Source organism: Balaenoptera acutorostrata, chromosome 3 (genome assembly GCF_949987535.1).
Source record: "Balaenoptera acutorostrata chromosome 3, mBalAcu1.1, whole genome shotgun sequence".
Classification (NCBI taxonomy): domain Eukaryota; kingdom Metazoa; phylum Chordata; class Mammalia; order Artiodactyla; family Balaenopteridae; genus Balaenoptera; species Balaenoptera acutorostrata.
Window position 1 is genome coordinate 175,794,222 of NC_080066.1, and position 20,737 is coordinate 175,814,958.

The window sequence follows — 20,737 nt, forward strand, 5'->3', positions numbered from 1 at the left end:
GATGTGCCGTGGTTGCCCGCCAGGGGGCGCGCGCACCCGCGGGCGGGGCAGAGAGGGAGCCCCACGGGGAGGGCTCGCGGTGGGTTATTCTCTACAAGGATGGGCGCACATGATCTCCCAGCAGCCCGGTGGGGCGTCCTTGGCGCTGTTTTCCCAGATAAGGAAGCTTAAAGGGGCTGGGAGGGGTAAATAACGTGCCCAAGGTCCCACGCCCCTGGGTGGACAGGCAGGGTGGCCGGAGGTTTAGAACTGGGACAAAAGCCTGGCGGCTCAGCTGCCCCTGCCCCACTTCCGTTTTGATTTCAGAGGGAAGAGCTCTGCCTTCAACTCAGACCTGTGAAGTGGGTACATCTCGAACAAGAAAAAGGCCAACAAGTTCCGGAGATTCAGCCTGTTGGTTTGGCCGGGGTGTGGTCGGTGACCCGGAGATGCGTGCCCGAGTCTCCCTGGAGACAGTCCCAGGACCAAGGCAGCAGCAACAGGACGAACAATAAGGAGGTTGAAGTGGGTTTTGCAACAGTCTGGCTGTCTTCGTTTTAAAAAGCCATCCTTTATTCTGAGATATCTTCATGGCTGTCCTAGAATTTAGATGTGCAAAGTCCTTTCTTTTGTGAAATAAGAGTGACAATAGATGGTACTTGGGTTTTGTTTTTAAAGTTTTGGCCAGATAAGAGCTGGAAACTCTACATTGATTTCCTTATCTGTCTATAATCTACCTATCTATCTATCATCTATCATTTCTATCATATCTGTCTACTTATTATCTATATATCCATCTGTCATCTTTCTATGTGTTATCTGTCATTTATCTATCATATCTATCTATCATCTATCTATATATGCATCTATCATCTTTCTATCTGTTTATCTACCTACCTACCTATCTATTTATCTACTTGCCAGTCTGTCTTTAATTGTAAAGTGCGCTACTCTGTGACATCCACAGGTCTGGGCATCCCTGCTCTGTGTATCTCAAGGATGTTCCATGGATGAGGAGGTTCCAGGCCTTTCAGGGGCTTCTGAGAAGCCACCTCTCAGGCAGCCCGAAGCCCGGGAGCACGAGAGAGTAGAAAAGACTCTCACAGGGCTGACACACAAAGGACATCCAACCAGAAGGACTTGGTGTCATCCATTCATTCGTTCACTCACTCAGCAAAGCCCGTGGACCTCTTACTGTGGACCAGCCCCTGCCCGGCGTGCTGGGGGAATAGCGGACAGGGACAGTAACGGCCTTTAGCTTTTCAGTGTAGCAGGGACCCCAATAAATACATGGCAGCTCTGCTCGCTGTGTGGGTTGAGGAGGGAGGGCTTCTGGAGTGGGGTGGGCAGGGAGTCACAGGAGCTCATGGAGCTAGAGTTGGGGGAGAAGCCCCTCGCCCGGCCGGGGGCATGGGAGCTGGCTGGCAGGGGGCAGAGCCCTGTCGATAGGGAAGAGCTTCTGACTCTCAATGGGAGATTCTCAGTGGACCAGAGGGACAGATTCCTGGGGAGCCCAGGAATTTAAACACCAGAGAAAATGCAAATGTGTGATTTCTTGGAACAACAGATGGACTGTGGCCTTTTTTAGAGCAGAACGCCACCGCTGATTTGGACATCACACCTTCTCTGAGGGTCATGGTAACTGGCCCCTGCATTCACAAGGTCTGTCTGTTTATGGAGCTCTTTCTCAGACTTGATGTCATCTGATCCACACATCAGGCCCACGAGGTGGGTATTATTATCTCCATTATGTAAGAGGACACGGAGCCTCGGACAGATGAGATGACTTGCCTAAGCCCACCTGGCTTGTCAGTTGCGACGTGACCCAAGGCTTCAGGGCCACTGCACCCAAAAGCAGCCATTTCCTTCTAAACCCTCTGGACACGATATCTGCCCCATGCACCGCTGCCTTATTTTGTTCTTCTCTTCCTGACGTCAGCTGGCTTTAGAAAGGTCAATCAGCTCCTTCGACCAGTGACCTCAGCATCCCGTGTCTCTGAAGGGGACACAGAAGTGGGCAGTGGTCCTGGTGCCCCCCATACTCCTTCCCCAGCATGTCGGGGGCCACCTCCTGAGAAGTGACTTCAGAAGGGGCCTCAGGAAAAATGGGACACGTTGACTCTCAGTGTTCAAAAGGCTGGCATCTGGGGGAAATTCATTATTTATATTCTGCTGGGGGAGTCTCTGCTTATGTTTTTCTCAAGTGAAAACATTTGCTAAAAAGCTCGACAAATCAGAAAGAAGGAACTTAACTTTAAAAAAAAAAGAGGAAATTTAGCATCGGAAGTTGGACTCTAATATTCTGGGTTAAATCTTTCTGAGCTAGGGAAAAGACGACCCTCCCAGCCCTCCTGTGTGGACTTCTATTTCCATGAATGTTGCCCAGTGTTAGTTTTGTTGTTGGGGTACAGGGTTTGTGTGTGTGTGTGTGTTTTTTAAGGATATAAATTCCAACCATGTTTTGTGTGAAGGGTCTCAGTGCATACTGACATTGTGAGTGTCAGCCCCAGATCACTTTAATCAGAGAGTGGATATGCATGATAAAACGGATAAGGGACTTTAATCAAAAAATCCACTGGCCTGGAAACGTGACGCACTCCGCCAAACACACTTCATCCCGCTTTTCTTGTGTCACTGCCAAGATTCTATTTCATGAATATGCATTGGGCATGATATTACATTAAAATGTGACATTGGTGTATGGTGTGGAGGATTTAGAATTCCCTCGCCCGCCCCAAGATGTATGTGTATATCTGTATACACACACACACACACACACGTGTGCATTTCTGCAAAGTTTTTGTCAATTGCACATTAATGTCCCAAGATGATTTTTTTTCTTCCCAAAGCTTATTTGGGACCTGAATATTGGATTTATAACCTGTATCATCCCTAAAAGAAACTAATAGTAATACTAGGCAGGAGTTTTATCTAAACTCTACCCAGGAGTGTCAGTCCCGTTTTCAGCAAGGGTTACATCTTTCCATATAAAATTCTCATTTGGGAGAGAGGGCACCGGCAGGCGATTTTACGGTTTGTTTCTATTTCAAGGAATTAATTCCAGGCGTAGTGAACGAGGGAGTGTTTTGGCTGCATCACATGCCTTTAGAAACAGGCCGAGAGACCCTGGTGAAATGCTTGGGGTACCCTTCCTGAGGAGCAACTTTGGGGCTCACGTCTCTCTGCTTTGGAGTCCTCAGACGCCAGCTAATCGGTGGCCATCAGCCTCCAGCTCTCCTCTCTGCCTGCTGTGTTTTTTCCTCCATCTAGACGGAGGCTGCAAAATTTGAGAGTTGATCAGAAATAGTATCATGCCGTGCAAAGCACACAACTTGCCGAGTAAAGGTGCACTGCACAGATTAAAGATGAGTGTATTGTCAGACCTTGTTTGATATCTTGCAGAGTCCCTCCGTGGAGAAATTCTGGGTGGTGTTTGGCAAGCACAGATTCATCTGAAGGAATCAGGGGCTGAATGGTTCCATAATACTATTTGCATAGAAACGGGCTGGCGTCTGACTCCCCAAAGCACTGGCGGTTACTTGGATTCTCCGTGGCACTGGTGGCAAAAGGCTAGTGCTAGTCTCTGCCGTAATTCTGTCTGTACAGATGATCCAGACGTGGTGGGATTTTTCTGGGCTTTAGTTAGGGTCCTTTGAGCATTATGCCTACTTCTCTTTTTTTTTTTCCCTTTAATTTTATTTATTTATTTATTTATGGCTGTGTTGGGTCTTCGTTTCTGTGCGAGGGCTTTCTCTAGTTGCAGCAAGCGGGGGCCACTCTTCATCGCGGTGCGCGGGCCTCTCACTATCACGGCCTCTCTTGTTGTGGAGCACAGGCTCCAGACGCGCAGGCTCAGTAGTTGTGGCTCACGGGCCCAGTTGCTCCGTGGCATGTGGGATCTTCCCAGACCAGGGCTCGAACCTGTGTCCCCTGCATTGGCAGGCAGATTCTCAACCACTGCGCCACCAGGGAAGCCCTATGCCTACTTCTCTTACCCACTTAAAACCTTTTCACAAGGATGCATATGGGGTTATGTACTTGGTGGAATAGTGTCCCCTCCCCAAATTCATGCCTACCCAGAACCTCAGAATGTGACCTTATTTGGAAATAGGCTCTTTGCAGATGTAATTTGTGAAGGACCTGGAGATGAGATGAGCTCCTTCTGGATTTAGGATCGGCCCTAAGGCCAATAACTGGTGTGCTTATAAGAGTAGGAGAAAACAAGCGGAGAGACAGAGAGAAAAGATGGCCATGTGAAGACGGGACTGAGATGGGGTGACGCTGCCACACTCCCAGGAATGCATGGGGCCACCAGAAGCTGGAGGTGGCCAGGAAGGATTCTCCCCTAGAGCCTTTGGAGGGAGCGTGGCCCTTCTGACACCTTGCTCTTTGGGTTTCTAGCCTCCGGAGCAGTGCAAGAATAAATTTCTGCTGTGTTTAGTCACCCAGTTTGTTATGGCAGCCATAGGACACTACTACAGGTCATACAGAAAAGGTTTGTTGAAGACCGTAAAAACAACCCTATCAGGCCCCACTCCCTGCTCTCCAGCCGTGTGGCTAGAACCGTGTTATCTCCTCTGCAAGCTGGGGGCTGCCACTGTTTCAGTGCTGGCTCTGTGAGCTCACAGGAGGGAGAGGACACTGCCCTCTGACAAACGAAGGCTGCTCAATGCGGTTGCAATGAAAAGTTGAGCACAAACCCAACCGGGGACGTTCATGTCCAAAGAGGAGGTGGTGGCTTGGCATGCTGCCCACACAGAGGGACAGCAGCCCCTTCCGTCCCCCTAGAGCTTCCCGAGAGCCGGAGATCTGGGAGGGCAGAGGGAGGGCTTCAGGGGGAGCCCAAGGGGCTAACGTCCCGGGGTGTCTGATCACGTGACCACAGCTCCCCACCCAGCTGTGTCACTCCGCTCAGAAGCCCCTGGCCCTGATTGTTCAGTGCATCCCATTTTCTTTCCAAATCAGCAACTTTTAAATGCAAAAATCGTAATACATACTAATAAATGGGGGGAATAACATGTCATCCTCAATCAACAAGGTGTGGGGGCCTGAGAGTCATGGACATGGAAGGTTCCCTTAGGATGACCATGGCAGGGAGTCATATGAACAGCACGGGGTAGGGGGGCATTTATGGCTGGGCAACCCTTATCAGGCCCCCTTCATTCCTTTGAGGTTCACTTCTGGCATTTGAAAAATGTGGGTAAAAATTATAACTGGCACACAGGGTTGATGGGAGACTGAATTAAGTGAAGTAACTCATGTGAACAGTCTATAAACTATGAAGCTTTATATACAATTAAAATGATTATCTTTTAGAGGTAATTTTCCCTCCCTCCTCCCTTTATCTTTCTTTTTTGGGATACCCAACTCTGTGCTGTTGTGTGCATTCCAGTAGGGTGCTGCCTTTCTGGACAAAGGCATACATAGCATCTGGCTGGAAAAAGGCATCGTTTGAGGCTATGAGTTTAAGTTTTCTAAGGAAAACCTTCTTTGACAATTAATAGACATGTATTGATTTTGAAGTACTTTGCCCACTGCCAAGAAGTCCAAATTGCTTCTCTATAAAAACTAAAATTCAGCAATATTGGACCTTCTGATGTCACTGATGGCTTCTGGTGATTGATACCAGAGTCCCTGACAGACCAGTGGAACCTGTGTCCAGGGACCCCCAAAAGCAAAGCCTGCGGGTCACCTGAGAACGCTGAAAGTTGCAGACTGCGATTTGGGACCTGCTGGAAGGGGAAGCATGGTTCTCTGTGATGGGAACTGAACTTAGGAGGGACTCTCTGGTTCCCTATTTGGCTGTTTCTGATGAGCTTCAACAACATCCTGAAGTCAAGCAAGAGAAGTATTGTGATACTTCAAAAGCTCAGCTGCTGCTCACAAGGGCTGTGATAGCCTGATAGGGGAGGCATGGTGTCCAGGAAGTCAACGTGGATTAGACCCAATGAGGAGGGATATCTGGGTGCCGTAGACTGAGCCCTGGACAACTGAGAAGACATCTGTCTGTCCCAGGCTCTGCTGCTCACAGGGGATGAGACCTGGCCACATCCCACTTGGGACCTCAGTTTTCCCATCCACGAGATGGGCCTGACTCCACATCATAGGAAATTTGTAAAGATCAAAAAAGACTATGTATTTATAAGCAAAACACACTTTGAACAACTATGGATCAGGGACAAGTGCTATTGTGATTTCCCACCATTTACTAGACACTTACTCGTTTGATAAAAAAATGGGGGTGTTTTCTAATTCGAAAAAGATATGTGCACCCCAATGTTCATAGCAGCACTATTTGCAATAACCAAGACATGAAAGCAACCTAAATGTCCATCGACAGATGATTGGATTAAGAAGATGTAGTATATATACAATGGAATATTAGCCATAAAAAAGAATGAAATATTGCCATTTGCAGCAATGTGGATGGACCCGAAGAATATTATGCTTAGTGAAGTAAGTCAGAGAAAGACAAATACTGTATATCACTTATATGTGGACTCTAAAAATAACGCAAATGAATCTACATACAAAACAGAAACAGACTCACAGACATAGAAAGCAAACTCATGAAAAAAAAATAGAAAACAAAACTTATGGTTACCGAAGGGGAGGAGGGGGGAGCTAAGATTAGGGGTATGGGATTAACAGATACAAATTACTATACATAAAATAGATACACAACAACGATTTACTGTATAGCGCAGGGAATTATACCCAATATCTTGTAATAAGCTATAATGGAATGTAATCTGAAAAAATACTGAATCACTATGCTGTACACCTAAAACCAACACAATATTGTAAATCAAGTATACTTTAACAAAAAAAAAAGTGGTGGGTTTTCAGGGAAGTTCCTACAACCTTAAATAAATAATTTTCTTGGAAAAATTCCATGTGTTGTAATTTTTTGCTTAAGAGGCAAACCTGATTATGGGGCTTGGGTGGTGACAGCTGGCAAACCCAGATGGCACTGTGTCTACCTGTGGTCCCTGGCAGGTAGAATGACCCTTGCGTCCAGGGTGTAACGATCTGGTTCTTAACTTTATAAACCATCCCGAGCATCACTTGAAAAGGGAGGTGCCCAGGAAAGGCAGGGTGGTTCTTCTCATTTACAGCCAGCGTTATCATCGATCCAAATCTCCAAACTCTGTAATCCAGGGGTAGGGGCAGGAGGAAGAACATTCCATGTGCAATTCTGACATGCTTGGGGATGATGAATCCTTCTGCATTTGCTTATGTCATGTTGATGCCTCACATTGGGTTATATCATGTCATGTTTCATTATTCTAGAATTCACAAGACATAGTAGAATACTGGCAGGAATTTGGGAATTAGGGGGAAAAAAAGAACCTACAACCCCACACCTACAGCATATTTTTCTTATCTGTTCCCTGCTGCGGTTTCAGTTAAAAAGCTCCCCCTGTGACTTTGTGTTATTAATTAAAATCGTTGGTTATCTGCAAGAAGCAGATATTTCTAAGATACAGGCACACAATATGTGAACGAGGGTATCTGGGGACTCACTCTACTTGAGGAAATAGAACCATACTTGAAAGTTGCATTATGTGGTGAAGACAAATGCGTCTAAAAATAACTCACTAGTCTGATTTTTTTCTCCCTCTTCCTATACGGTGGTTATATACTTCAGCTTCGGCTTTTCAATGTTTTGGGGTCCTCTAGACACACACATAATTTCAACTTTCTTCTTTTCTGCCTGGGCTGCTGATTAGTTTTTAAATTTTATCTTATTGTGGTAAGCACACTTGACATGAAATCTGCCATATTAACTTAAATTTTCAAGTGCACAATACAGTATTGTTATCTATAGGCACAGTGTTGTATAGTAGGTCTCCAGAACTTATCCATCTTGTGTAACTACACCCGCTGTACCTCCTCTTCCCCGTCTCCAGACCCTGGCATCCACCATTCTATACTTTGCTTTTATGAGTTTGACTATTTTAGAAACCACATGTATGTGGAATCTTGCAGTATTTGTCTTTCAGTGACTGGCTTATTTCACTGAGCATAATGTCCTCAAGGTTCATCCATGTTGTTACATATGGCAGGATTGCCTTCATTTTTTAAGGCTGAATAATATTCCACTGTATGTATATATCACATCTTCCTTATCCATGCATCCATCAATGGACACTCAAGTTGTTTCTACCTCTTGGCTATTGTGAATAGTGCTGCAATGAACATGGGAGTGTGGATATCTCTTCGTGGTTCCAATTTCAATTCTTTTGGATAAATACCCACAAGTGAGATGGCTGAATGAGATGGTAGTTCCATTTTTAATTTTTTGAGGAACCTCCATACCTTTTTCCATAGGGGCTGCACCATTTTTTTTAGAAGGAAAAACACCAGGACACAGATCTTTTCCTCTGCAGTGCTTAGCAGGGGTTTGGGTGGGAACGACCAAGGAACATACTTAAGAGGCAAAGTGGGATTCAGGCCAGCAAGCCCAGAGGCTGCCTGAGGTCTCGGTCAGAGTCCAAGTAGCTCTGTTCATTGGTCCCTCATTGAAAATAATGACAAGGACATGTGCTCTTTAAATAAAGAAATGGTCCTGTTTTTAGGGGCTCATTTGTAAGAATAGCATAAAGAGGTGACCATGCTGGTCTGGATGGGTTTCAGGAAGAGAATGATGTAGAGTTATTCATCTGTTTGTTACATCACCAGCATCAGCCCCAGTGTAATTCTTGCCCCTCCCATAAGCCCTGATTCTTAACCGTGGCCACACAGTCTAGCTCTCCAGAGGAGATTAGAGAGCTGTGAATACTACTGCATGTCAAGCTGTTTGAGTTGTGCAGCTGAGACATGGGGACCCCTGTGTTGAGGTTTCTGGGTGTGGTGCTGTCCATTCTTGTGGTGCTGAAGAGCCAGGACTCAGCCATGCTCACTGCTTCATTCCTCATTCCTTCCCCATAAGGGGGATGTTGGTGGAGGAAGCAAGGTACACAGGAGCCATAACCAAGACGGCAGGCACTGCTACAGCTCACTACGGGCTGTTTGATAAAGCAGTTAGACTTTTCTGGTGAGGTACACAACCTCTGCTCCCCACTTCCTTTCCTGAGTCTCAGATGGCTGCATCTGCAGAGGAGGACCTACCTGGCTCACCCACCCCGGTGCAGGTAAGGAGGGCTGGAACCGGATAAAAAAAAGACGGGTTCAGTTTTGGTCTACTTACTGCCTGGGGGCTGGCAGTGCCAGGGGGAAACCCGTGCTTGCATACTGACCATTGTGACAGAGGAACTCCACCTGTGGGTAAAATGTGCACCGCGGGTGTCCTAGAGTCTGACTCATCAAATAAGTGATTCCTCTTCCTTAGAGGCCTGGAGGTGCTCTGGGGAGGGGACAAAAGAAAGAAAGAGCATTAAGACAGTAGAAAATTTCTTTCTAATATTTTTGGTGTGGTTGCCAGATTTAGCAAATAAAAATACAGGATGCCTGGTTAAATTTGAATTTCAAACATATTTATTGAGGGGCTATTTATACTAAAAGAATTTTTTGTTGCTTATTTGAAATTCACATCTAATTGGGTGCTGTTGACTGAAGTGTGCCCCATCCCCGAAAATTCATGTACTGAAACCAAAATCCCCAATGTGATAGTATTTGGTGGTGGAGACTCTAAGAGGTAATTAGGTTTAGGTGAGGTCTTGAGAGTGGGGCCCTCATTATGGGATTAGTGCCCTTATAAGATGAGATAACAGAGAGCTTGCTGTCTCACTCTCTCTCCCCACCATGTGAGGGCATAGCAAGAATGTGGCCATCTCTAAGTCAAGAAGAGAGCCCTCACTAGAAACTGATCATGCCAGCATCTTGATCTTGGACTTCTAGCCTCTAGAACGATGAGAAATTAAGTGTTGGTTAAGCCACCCAGTCTATGGTATTTTGTTATGGCTGCCCAAGCTGACCTAGGTACTGGGCAATACTATATTTTGTCTGGAAACCCTCATTGTTGGTTTATTCTTTCCTGACTGTACTTAGCATTGCCAACACTATTTGGGCTGCCCAGAGGTGGTTTCGGCTGGGGAGTTTGGCTGTGGGCATAGGCAGGAGCTAAGGTGGGAAGGAGCAAGAGATGGAGAAATTGAAAGATACCAAGACATTTCCTTTTCAAGTGTTACTAACTTGGGGGAAATTGCAGAACAACAAGGTACAGGCTGCTTTTGCTGCTACCCTACTGAGAGTAAAACACCTTTTCAGTGACCTAAATGGTTGTCATCCAACATGGCCTGGGGTCACGGGTGGGAAATTTTCCAAAATATATGTATAAGTTTGTCTACCATTGCCCTTGTGATCCCAATTTCCACATCTGTTTGCACGATAATGAGTGGCTATGTTGGCAATTTCTGGATGAAGAGTAAATAAAGGGAACTTAAAAGCAGTCACAATTACAGCCAGTGAGATGCTTCTGCATCAATCTTGAGGGCTTTACTTTAGTCTTTTTCTCAGTCCTGGAAGCACTTGGTAGCTCTGTCAAAGTAGAAAGTCCTTGAGTGGAAGACCTAGCTCCTCGCTGGCTGCTTGTCGGATATTTGACAAGTTACTTCTCCCTCCTGGGCCTCAGTATCCTCTTCTGTTAAATGGGGTTGAAAGGGACAGGACTATTGATAAGATTAGATCATGGATGGAAGGCATAGCTTGGCACTCAGTAGGTCTTCAGTAACTGGCTGTTATTATTTTTCTTCAAATAGTTTGTGTCCTGGCTGTAGATACACCAGCCAGTGTGTGCGTAGCATGGGATCATCAGAAGAACTTACAAATAAAGACATTTCCCTCTTAAGCAGAAGGCTATTTCTTAGTGAATAAATATTGTATTGATGGCATTAATAATACAAAATACAAATGTGACTATAAAGCAGTATAATGGATGTGACTTAGCAATGTGGAGATCTGAGTGGGCTTGGGGAATCCATTTGATTTGTGGGGTTTTATGCTGGGCAGTAACAATAGATAATCCTTGTATTAATTGGCTCCCTCATCAGAGTTATGGAAATCATGTTTGTGGGAACTGTACAAAAAATTCTAGAATGATTGTTTCAATAGGAGATGCTCCTGCCCTGTGCATCAATACTTACAGGCGTTCCTGTCCCGTGGTTGCTGGGTGGCCTGGAATTTCTTGGTGCAACTTTTCAGAAGTGGATGCCGGGACCCTGGTTTTGAAAATGACCCTCTTCCCAAGTCACTGTATGTGCGGTCTCATCAGCACCAACCCAAGATAAGTGCAGAGCAGTATAGAACCACTGGGAGCCTGGAGAGACTTTGACATCATCTTCTCCTGGAGAGATTGAGGCCAGAGTTGGGCAGTGGCTTGCCCAAGGTCATAACAGAGAGTAATGCGAATCTCTGAAACCGTCCTATAATCATTAAACTTTGACTTTCAAAATTGCTCACTAATGTCTTCTCTCTGTCTCCCTGGCTATGGGTGACCTTGGACATCACCCCTTTCCGCCATATGGAAATCACACAACTCAAGTTATGTATTCATTTTTACGGTTGACTCCCAACTTCTATTCCACCCCAAATGGTTAGTGTGAGCCACCTGGATTAGTCAGGGTAATCATTGCTAGCTGCAGTAACAGATAACTTCCAAATCTCAGTGGTTTAACACAATGCGACATCAATGATGTCTCGTGGGTGGCCTTTAACCAAGTGGTCCAGGAATCCAGATTTCTACATCCTATGGTGTTGTCATCTTTTAGGGCCTGAGCTGCCGATGAGAGAGAGCATGGAGGACTACATAGGACATTTTAAGGACAGGCCTGGAAGTGACATAACTTTTCCCACATTCTACTGGTAGAAGCCAGTCAAATGGCCCAATCTGAACTGTAAGAGAGTCTGGGAAATGCAGTCTTCATGGATGTCCAGGAGGACAAATGGGATTAGAAAATATCTACCAGGTTTCTCCTACAGCATCCATGGTCATCCCTTCCCCCTTGCCAGTGGGTGGCTTAAGAATGGGTATGGAACCCAGGGTATGGGTATGGAATCCAGTCCTGGCCAATGAGTCCGGAGATGACAGCTGGGTCTTTTAGGAAAGGTTCTCTCGTACCTAAGGAGATGGGCCCATTTCTTCCTCTGGAGAAATCCCCAGAACTGCTGCATCCTGGTTCCTACCTACCTGAGGAAGATGTACACACATGGAAAAGGGCCAAGCAGAGGGAATGTTGGAGCAGTAAAGCAACCTCCTAACCTATGGTGCCTGGAACTTGCCCTGCCTCTAGACCTCTACTGCTGGGGGGTAATCCACCATCTCACTGTTGAAGCTGGTTTGAATTTGGCCTTGCTGTTGCTTGTAGCTGAGATCATCCTGGTAGCAGCTACGGTGAAAATTCTTTGATGCAGTGTCCAAAAGCGAGCAAAAGATGTCAACATTATTTAATAAACTGGATCATTACAGACAGCCAGTGCCAGACATGTAGGTTGGGCTCAAAAGCCCAGAGGCAACTTGGAAAAGGGAATAAGCATGGGCTCCAGAGTCAGAAAGACCTGGATTCAAGATCCTAGCTTGATTGTTTGACCTGCTCTGAGACCCTGGGCAAGTTACTTACCCTCTCTGAGCCTCTGTTTTTTCCACAGAGTCCAGTACTTATCTTGCCAAGTTGTTGAAATTCTGTTTGTTAAGTGCTGGCCCATAGATGACACTTAATGGCTGGTAACTACTTTTTTGCTTAATTGACTTGCTCAGGGAAGAAAGTACCTGTTTCTTCAGTGAGTAAAGTTTTTGACCTCAGTTAACCAGTCGATCTCCTTCCCCCCCCATACAGACAGCCTTGGGGAGGGGGTTTTGTGTCTAAGATCCTACTTTAACATAGCAGCCAGGTCGGACCCTCCATTATTCATTTTCTGCAGTAATGGGCTCATTACGCCTTTTCCTGAGACTCTGCGGATTCCGGAACAAAACCAGACACCACTCCTCCAGTGGTTATTTTCTTCCTCGAGATGCTTATACTTTTTGGAGGTAATGCCAAGACATCCAGCGAGGCACTCAGATCCTTTTTGGAAGGAGACAGGATATAAATCATTAATAAGTAAATAAATAAGTAACCATGTGATTCTGTCAATTCGGGAGGGAAAAAAAAATCAGTCAAGCCAGAGTTTGCTGTCATGTAGGCCTTTGGATTGACTGAATTATGAACGTTTTTGGGGAGGGGAGAAAGGGGAAGGAGTATCGACATTGTGCTACTCTCTGACAAGGAAGTTTGGGAACAAAACTTAGAAAACAAGGAGAGGAAAGTTGGTCCAAGTGACTGCCTCGTTTTCCCTCCTGCAATTAACAGAGGCACACGGATAAAATTCTGCGTGGGCACAGAGTGCGATCCAGTCGAATATTTTGACCTCTCTTTTTCCCTTATAAAAAATTAAAATTCTACATCTTGTATGTGTTTCTTGCCTCAATACAAATTATTGTTTTTCTGCAATATTAATTCTAATATTAAAAATAAAACTCCATAATATTCAAAGAATTGCTCAATTCCTTTTTATAAAGGGGTGGAGGCTCTTTCATTGAAGAAATGATTTTACATCTTCCTATGGATTTTTAAAAAATTAATAATGAATTTATTATCCCCCCTTTTTAACATTACAGTATAATTACATAAGTAGAAATAAGTAGAATCTCCTTCATTTTGGGGTAGAGTTCTGTGAGTTTTGACACATGTAGACAGTCATATCTCATCACCACAAGGATGTGGAGGTCAATTTCTATCACATGAGAAATTTTCATGTCCGTTTGCTGTCAACCCTCCTCTCCTTCCCCAGCCCCTGGTAACCTCTGATCTGTTACTGCCCCTATAGTTTTGTCTTTGTAAGAATGCCATATAAATGAAATCTTAAAGAATTTTGACTTTTGAGTCTGGCTTACTTCACTTGGCATAGTGCCTTGGAGATTTATCTTTGCTGTTGTATGTACAAGTGTTGGTTTGTTCCTTTTTCACTGATTAATAGTATTTCAAGTGCCGTGTTCCCCCCTGGAGTCTTGGTGAGATGCCTACACACTCTCCAGCTCTCTCTGTCCCCAGCCCACCCACAAACACTGACCAAGGGCCCACCAGACCTAGTTGTTTTAGGGAAGACATTATTTGCCCAGTTCTTCCCACCTCTCTGTATCCATGCTCTCTGTTACATCCTTTGAGGTCACCCCCAGTAAAGGCAGAGAATACCTCCTCCTCTTTATTTTTGGCTCGGCCATTTGATTTTTTTTTGTCCTTTAGAATGAGGTGGACATGGCCGAGTACCACTTCTGAGCCTAAGCTTTCATAGGTCTTGAGGTTTCTACTTGCTGTTGTGGTTCTGCCATCCTCATGGGATGTACACGCTAAGCAAACCTTTGGTCTCAGGCCGAGGAGGAGAGACACAGGGAGCAGAGCTGCCCCTGTCAAGACCAAGCAAGAACAGTTGCCTGCAGGTGTCGGAGCAATAGTCGATTGTGATTTGTTACACAGCTGTCGTTGACTGATACACCCACTGCCTTTGCATCACAGTGACCTGCTTAAGAAGAAAGAAACTGCTGCTTCTCACATGGACAAAGGGGACCAAAGAGTCATCTTGCTCCTTCTTTAAGGCTCAGCTCAAAGTCTGCCTGTTCCCTGAAGCCTTCCCTGTTGATTTTGGTTCAGATAGATTTCTCCTTCCTCTCATCTCCATAGCTCTCCATACTTCCAACACAAGAATTTATTTGGGTTTTTCTTTATGAGCTTGTTAGGACCTTTGTACTTCTGTTCCTCTGTCTAGAACACTCTTACTCTGAGTCTTGGCATGATGGGCTCATTACCGTCAAGTCAGCTCAGATGTTACCTCCTGAGAGAGACCTTTTCTGACCATTCTGTCCTCCAATCCAAGGCAGCCCCTCTACTCACTCTCCACTGTATCTCTTTGCTTAAGACACCCATCACTTTCTGGAATGATCTCATGCATTTTTACATGGGTGTGTTTGTTAAATGCACTGGTTGTGGACTCCAGGGGGGCCTGGACTCCTCTGAATTGGTTCCCACTATATCCCCAGCACTTAGAACAACTGGGTACATTAACAGGCCCACTTTAAATACTGAATGAATTGGTGGCTGAAGTTTTGCGCCTGTCTGCTGCCCTCCCACTTTTGTTCTTTAAAAGACTGATTGATGTTTTAAAATAAAAAAGGACCAGGCTCATGGTGTTAGATGCTTAGGGTTTGACCACTGATCTCTGTGTCCATCCTCCCGACATGCTACTTCCTGGCCTCTTCGTTGCATACAAGACTTAGTTTCTCCCATCTTCACCCTGACTCCGCCTCTCCTCCTTCTCTCCCTTTACTGAGAAATAATTCACACACCCCAAATTCACCCATTTAAAGCATACGGTTCAATGGTCTTAGTGTATTTAGAGAGTTGTCCAACTATCACCACAATCGAAGTTAAGAACATTTTCATCACCTCAAAATAACCCCCCTACCCATTAGCAATCACATACTCTTAACCTTAGGCAACCACCAATCTACTTTCTGTCTCTATAGATTCGCCTACTCTGGGCATTTCCTGTAAATGGAATCATACAGCACGTGGCTTTTGTGACTGGCTTCTTTTACTAAGCATCATGTTTGCAAGGTTCATCCTTGCTGTAACATGTCATGCTTCATTCCTTTTTATTGCTGGAAGGTGTTCCATTGCAAGGATAGACTACATTTTGTTTATCCAGCCACCAGCTGATAGCCATTTGGGTTGTTTCCACTTTTTGGCCACAATGAAAATGCTTGTATGAGGTTTTTTGTGGATGAATGTTTTCATTTCTTTGGGTCTATAGCTAAATCTGTAGCTCCACATCCTATCTTGACTTTCACCTTCACCTCTTCCCCTATCATTTACTCATGAATCCATTATAATGATGATGACAATGATAATGATAAGATTAATCAGCTCTTTCTGAGCATTTAAGATGTGCAAGACACTCTTTAAAGCACCTTGCATGTATTCATCAATTCATCAGAACAACTCAGTGCTGATAGTAGGGTTGTTATCCCCATTTCACAGATGACGAAACTGAGGCACAGAGATGTTAAGTGACCAGCTCAAGGTCACAGTGCCAGGATGTGTCAGACTCTGGTTGACTCTGGCTCAACTCCAAAATTCATCTCCCTCAGAGGTAATACCCCTTGTTTGATCTGGCCCTCAGAACCTTGACCTATTCTGCCCCTGCCCCTGTGGACAGCCCTCCATGCATTCTGTCCCAGCCTCATGTGATATCTCCCTGCCCTAAAAGTGAGCTCTTGCAGGCGGGAACTGGGTCTCTTTCATTTCTGTGTTCTTGTACATTTTTCACACTACCTGGCACATAGTAGAGATTTAAAAAAATACTCATTTAATTGAAAATAATTCAATTTAACACATAAAACATTCCTCAGTGTAGGCTATGTATTTGCTGACTCAGGAGAGACAGGTACAATTGACAGGGATGAGATATTTCCAGATGGGGGAGGAGGGATCCTGGGCATGAATTCTGTGGGTTGCTAAGGATGGAAATTGTTTCCTCTTTTTTTCTTTTTTTATGGTTTTCAATAACTCTGAGTTCTGCTATAGTTACTTCCAATAAACCCCAAATATTAGTCACATACAAAAATAAAACATCTGATTTCACCTACAAATGAATGCATAAATGAATGAGGTAACCCCCATCCGTCTTACACACAGTAAAAAATGAATTAGGTAAGAACACTTGGAAAAAGAAATATTAAGATCCTCTGTTAGTGACATCGGCAAATTCTAGCTCCATCTCCTAGTTCGATCCCTGCCCCCCTACCTGTCCAGAATGGTAATGATAGCAGATAATAACTGACATTGTACAGAGTATTATAGCCCCAGAGTTTACAAAATCCTCTTATTGAAATAATCATCTTGTGGATCCTCTAAAGCTCATCTTTATCACCTTTCCATTTCTGATGCTGAATTCCTCCAGCACGACTGAACTGTTCACAGGACCCTGCACAGGCTTCATTTTCTCTGGTCCCCAGATTGCTGTGCATGCTGAGACCTCTGGCCTCACAGCCTTATGCCCCTTCGTGCCTATCCATCCATCCCATTTTAGCTTAAGCATCACTTCCTCCAGGAAATCTTCCTTGACTCCTCCGTATGGGTCCTGTGTCCCTCTGTGCTCACTGAGAGTCTCGCAGCCTCTATCCCACCATCAACACTGTTCTGTGTCCCTTTTCTCCAATAGACCGTGCACTTCTGTATTCAGACCATCCTGCCTATGGAGGAGAACAGATGTCCAAAAAAAGGGCATTCAATGAATGACTGATGGCAAACCCCCGTGAAGTGAATATGATACACCTCACTGGGTGGGTGAAGAAAGGGAGGCTCAGAAAGGGCAGTTTTGAGAGCGGTTTTGCACAGACTCTCTCTGGGATAACTTTGGTTCAAGAATTAGGAGTGTTTCCTTTGCCATCTCTTTGGGCAGCTGTGCTGACCCCGCCCAAGGCCACGGCTGTCTCTCAGAGGCTCATTTAAGATGCTGAGGAGATGGGATCCACCCAAAGCATCTCTGATTCCTTTAAGCTTCTGCAGGTGTGAAGACTACGTACCAAATTGAAACATGCATTAAAAGAATTTTATGGGTTGAGCCGATCACAGAAAAAACTACTGTACAAATACTGTCAAATGGGGCATGTATTTAAGAGGTTAGACAAAATATCTCCTTGCAGTTTTTTCTTTGGTTCTCTTTTTATAGTCCACTGCAAAACAACAATGGATAAAAGGGTGCAGAGAATGCATGTATATTTTCTTTTCTTTCTTTTTTTTTTTTTACCTTTCCCTAAGGAGCTTCTGTGCTACCCACACTAATTGTAGGTTTTTCTGAAAATGCAGCATGAATCATTTATAAATAAAGAGACTTTAAAATCCCTAAAAGACTCCCCAAGGCATTCAGTATTTCAGCATAAAATAACTGTTAAATGGAGTTATTCTGAATTAGCTTTTACTGGAATGTGGTGAAAATAAAGTTCTCTTTTCACTGTGATTGTTGCCGTAATTCTTTTACACAGCCACCTGGGGTAATTGACAACCCATTTCCATAATTCAGGTTTCAGCAAAGCTGTTCCCTGAAATGGCTAGTATTGGAGAAATGGGGGTCTCCAAGAGGGACACCTCTCACACTGGCCAAGAGAGAAGTCAGCCCAGGGTCCCTGGGGGGAGACCTGAGAAGGCTGTTAAAGCTCCATTACAAGTGCAGACATTTACCCTTGTGGGTAGGAGAAAGCAGCGCCTTTGGATTCAGACCACCCAGAGTTCTAAGCCCAGCTCTGCCTCTTATAGGCTTTGTGACCTTGGGGGAGTTACCTGACCTCTCTGACCCTCAGGGATAATGATAATCCTTACTCTGTCGAGTTGTTATTAAAATTTGAAGTAAAATTTATAAATGCCTAGAACAAAATGGAAGATGAAAATGGCAGCTATAATTAGTTAATAACAATGATGCCTTGCTTGTACACCAAATGTGCCTTGAACGCGTGTGCTGAAGGGCCATCTCGATGTCTTGCCTCCTCTCTGTCTCGCTGGTCACCTGAATGCCCTCGCTCCTCCATCCTTCCGTCTTTCTACTCTCCCACCCATTGGTTGACTGGTTCGTTTAGTCTGCATATATTTTCAGAGTTTTTCAGAGTGTATGATCATATGCCATGTGCCCTGTGCAAGGGACTGGGGGTCTGAAGATGAATTAGACTGCAGGGCAGGGATTTAGTCTAAGGAGGAAAGGAAGACAGATGGTGAAGATGAGCAAGATGGAGACACAGGTGTGACAATGACAATTATTTACTGGGCACAGTGAAGGTGCAAAGGAAGCAGTGGCTGTTCCACCTGGGGGTGGGGAGGCAGGTCAGGGATGGTTTCACAGGTGGAGGGTGGGCCCTAGAGCTGACCCTTGAGTGGCGAGGGTTTTCCAGACGAGAAAGAGGTGGGGGAGGGCAGCCATCATCCCACAGGACGGACGTTCTCTGAGGTCAGGGACAATGTCTGTCGTATTGTCCCCCCATCCCTGTACTTGTCACATGTCTGATTCAGAGCAGGCTTTCCATATGTGTTTTGTTGAAGGGATGAATGAGTTCCAGGCACGGGTCCAGAGGAAGCCAGGACTTGGAGAAGGAAAAACTGGCGTGGCGGCCAGTGTGTCTGGGGATGGCCAGTAGCCGAGTCAGGCAGGGAGAGGCACAAGGGCAGGAGTGATGGAGGTGGGCGGGGTCCAGGTGAGAAAGGACCTTTGCCACCTGGCTAAGAGCGGAGAGGAGGCGCTGAAGGGTTTGACAGAGTGAGGCCATATGCAAGAACTCTCCTGCCTTTTGGCAAATCCTCTTCAGGAGGCTGGGAGAGCAAATTGGCAGGAGGAGGGCCTGAAGGCTGGAAATAGGCAAGAATTTGACAGGTGCCGTTGGAGTCATCTTTTGCTGTCCCAGTGCGGCATCCAGTCAGAGGTCACTTTTGATCCCAGGTGTAAAATTATGCAGAGGAGGTTCCCCTTCTACTCTGCAACTGATTGACAAATTGTCCTGTCACTCAAACGCTTCTTCCACTTATCATAAAGAGGAAAAGAAAATTATCTGTTCAGTGCACATGGGAAAGAAAGCACGTTCATTAACCTCTGGATGCTGAGATTGGAAACTTATGCAGCTTCAAGGAACAGAGACGCTTCAAGGAAGACACGAGGAGAAAGCCAGGGAGAAGTTACGTGCATGCTGTTGTGTACACATCACTCTCTCTATTTACGCACACATGCGGTCCGCACATCTGGTCTCCACGATCCACTGCAGAAACACACAAACCCAAACACACATCCATACACCCCTACACTCACCAGCGCACATATATCTTGCAGAGTGTGTAGCTACTGCATAAGTTTACGCCTCCAGTGAGTGTGTACACATAGAGACAGATGCTTGCATACCAGTGTTTTACAATGGGAACTGGCTGCCAGCGGTTGGAACTTGGGACCCGTCTGGAAACATTGCACTTTTTGGAGAGCTTTGTAAAGGACCCATCTATTTTCTGATTTCTCTGGAAGACAGCTCAGACTTTTCTAAGAGGAGGCGTTGGTTAGGAAGGAAACCTCGAGATGGCAATGTCCCACGTGACAGATGGACAGATGTCCTCCTGTCCAGCTATCATAGCATCCTTACCCATTAGTCAAGGTTCTCCACAGAAACAGAACCAATAGGACATGTGTATATCTCTCTCTAGAAAGAGATTTAGTATAAAGTATTGGCTAAGGTGATTATGGAGCTGAGAAGTCCCACCATCTGCCATCTGAAAGCTGGGGACCCAGGAAAGCCCGTGGTGAAATTTGAAGGCCTGAGGGCTGGAGAGCCGCTGCTGGAGATTCCAGGGCAGGTCTGAAGGCCTGAGAACCAGGAGCTCCAAGGACAGGAGAGCCACGTCCCAGCCTAGCAGTGAGGCAGAGAGCAAATACCACCTCTGCCTCCTTTTCGTTCTATTCAGGCCCCCAGTGGGTTGGATGAGGCCCACCCACATGGAATGGGGGGTTATCTGCTTGCCACCGACCACCCATTCAAATGCTCATCTTGTCTAGAAACACCCTCACAGACACACCTGTATTCTCGGCATCCCATGGCCCAGTCAAGTTGACACATAAAATTAACCATCACACCCATGAAGTCACAACACCTACTCCTTCTTGATTACATACCCTGTACCCATCACCAACCTTGGTCCTTTACATGCATCCTCTAGAACCCTCACAATAACTTCCTGAAATATATATGATCCCATTTTAC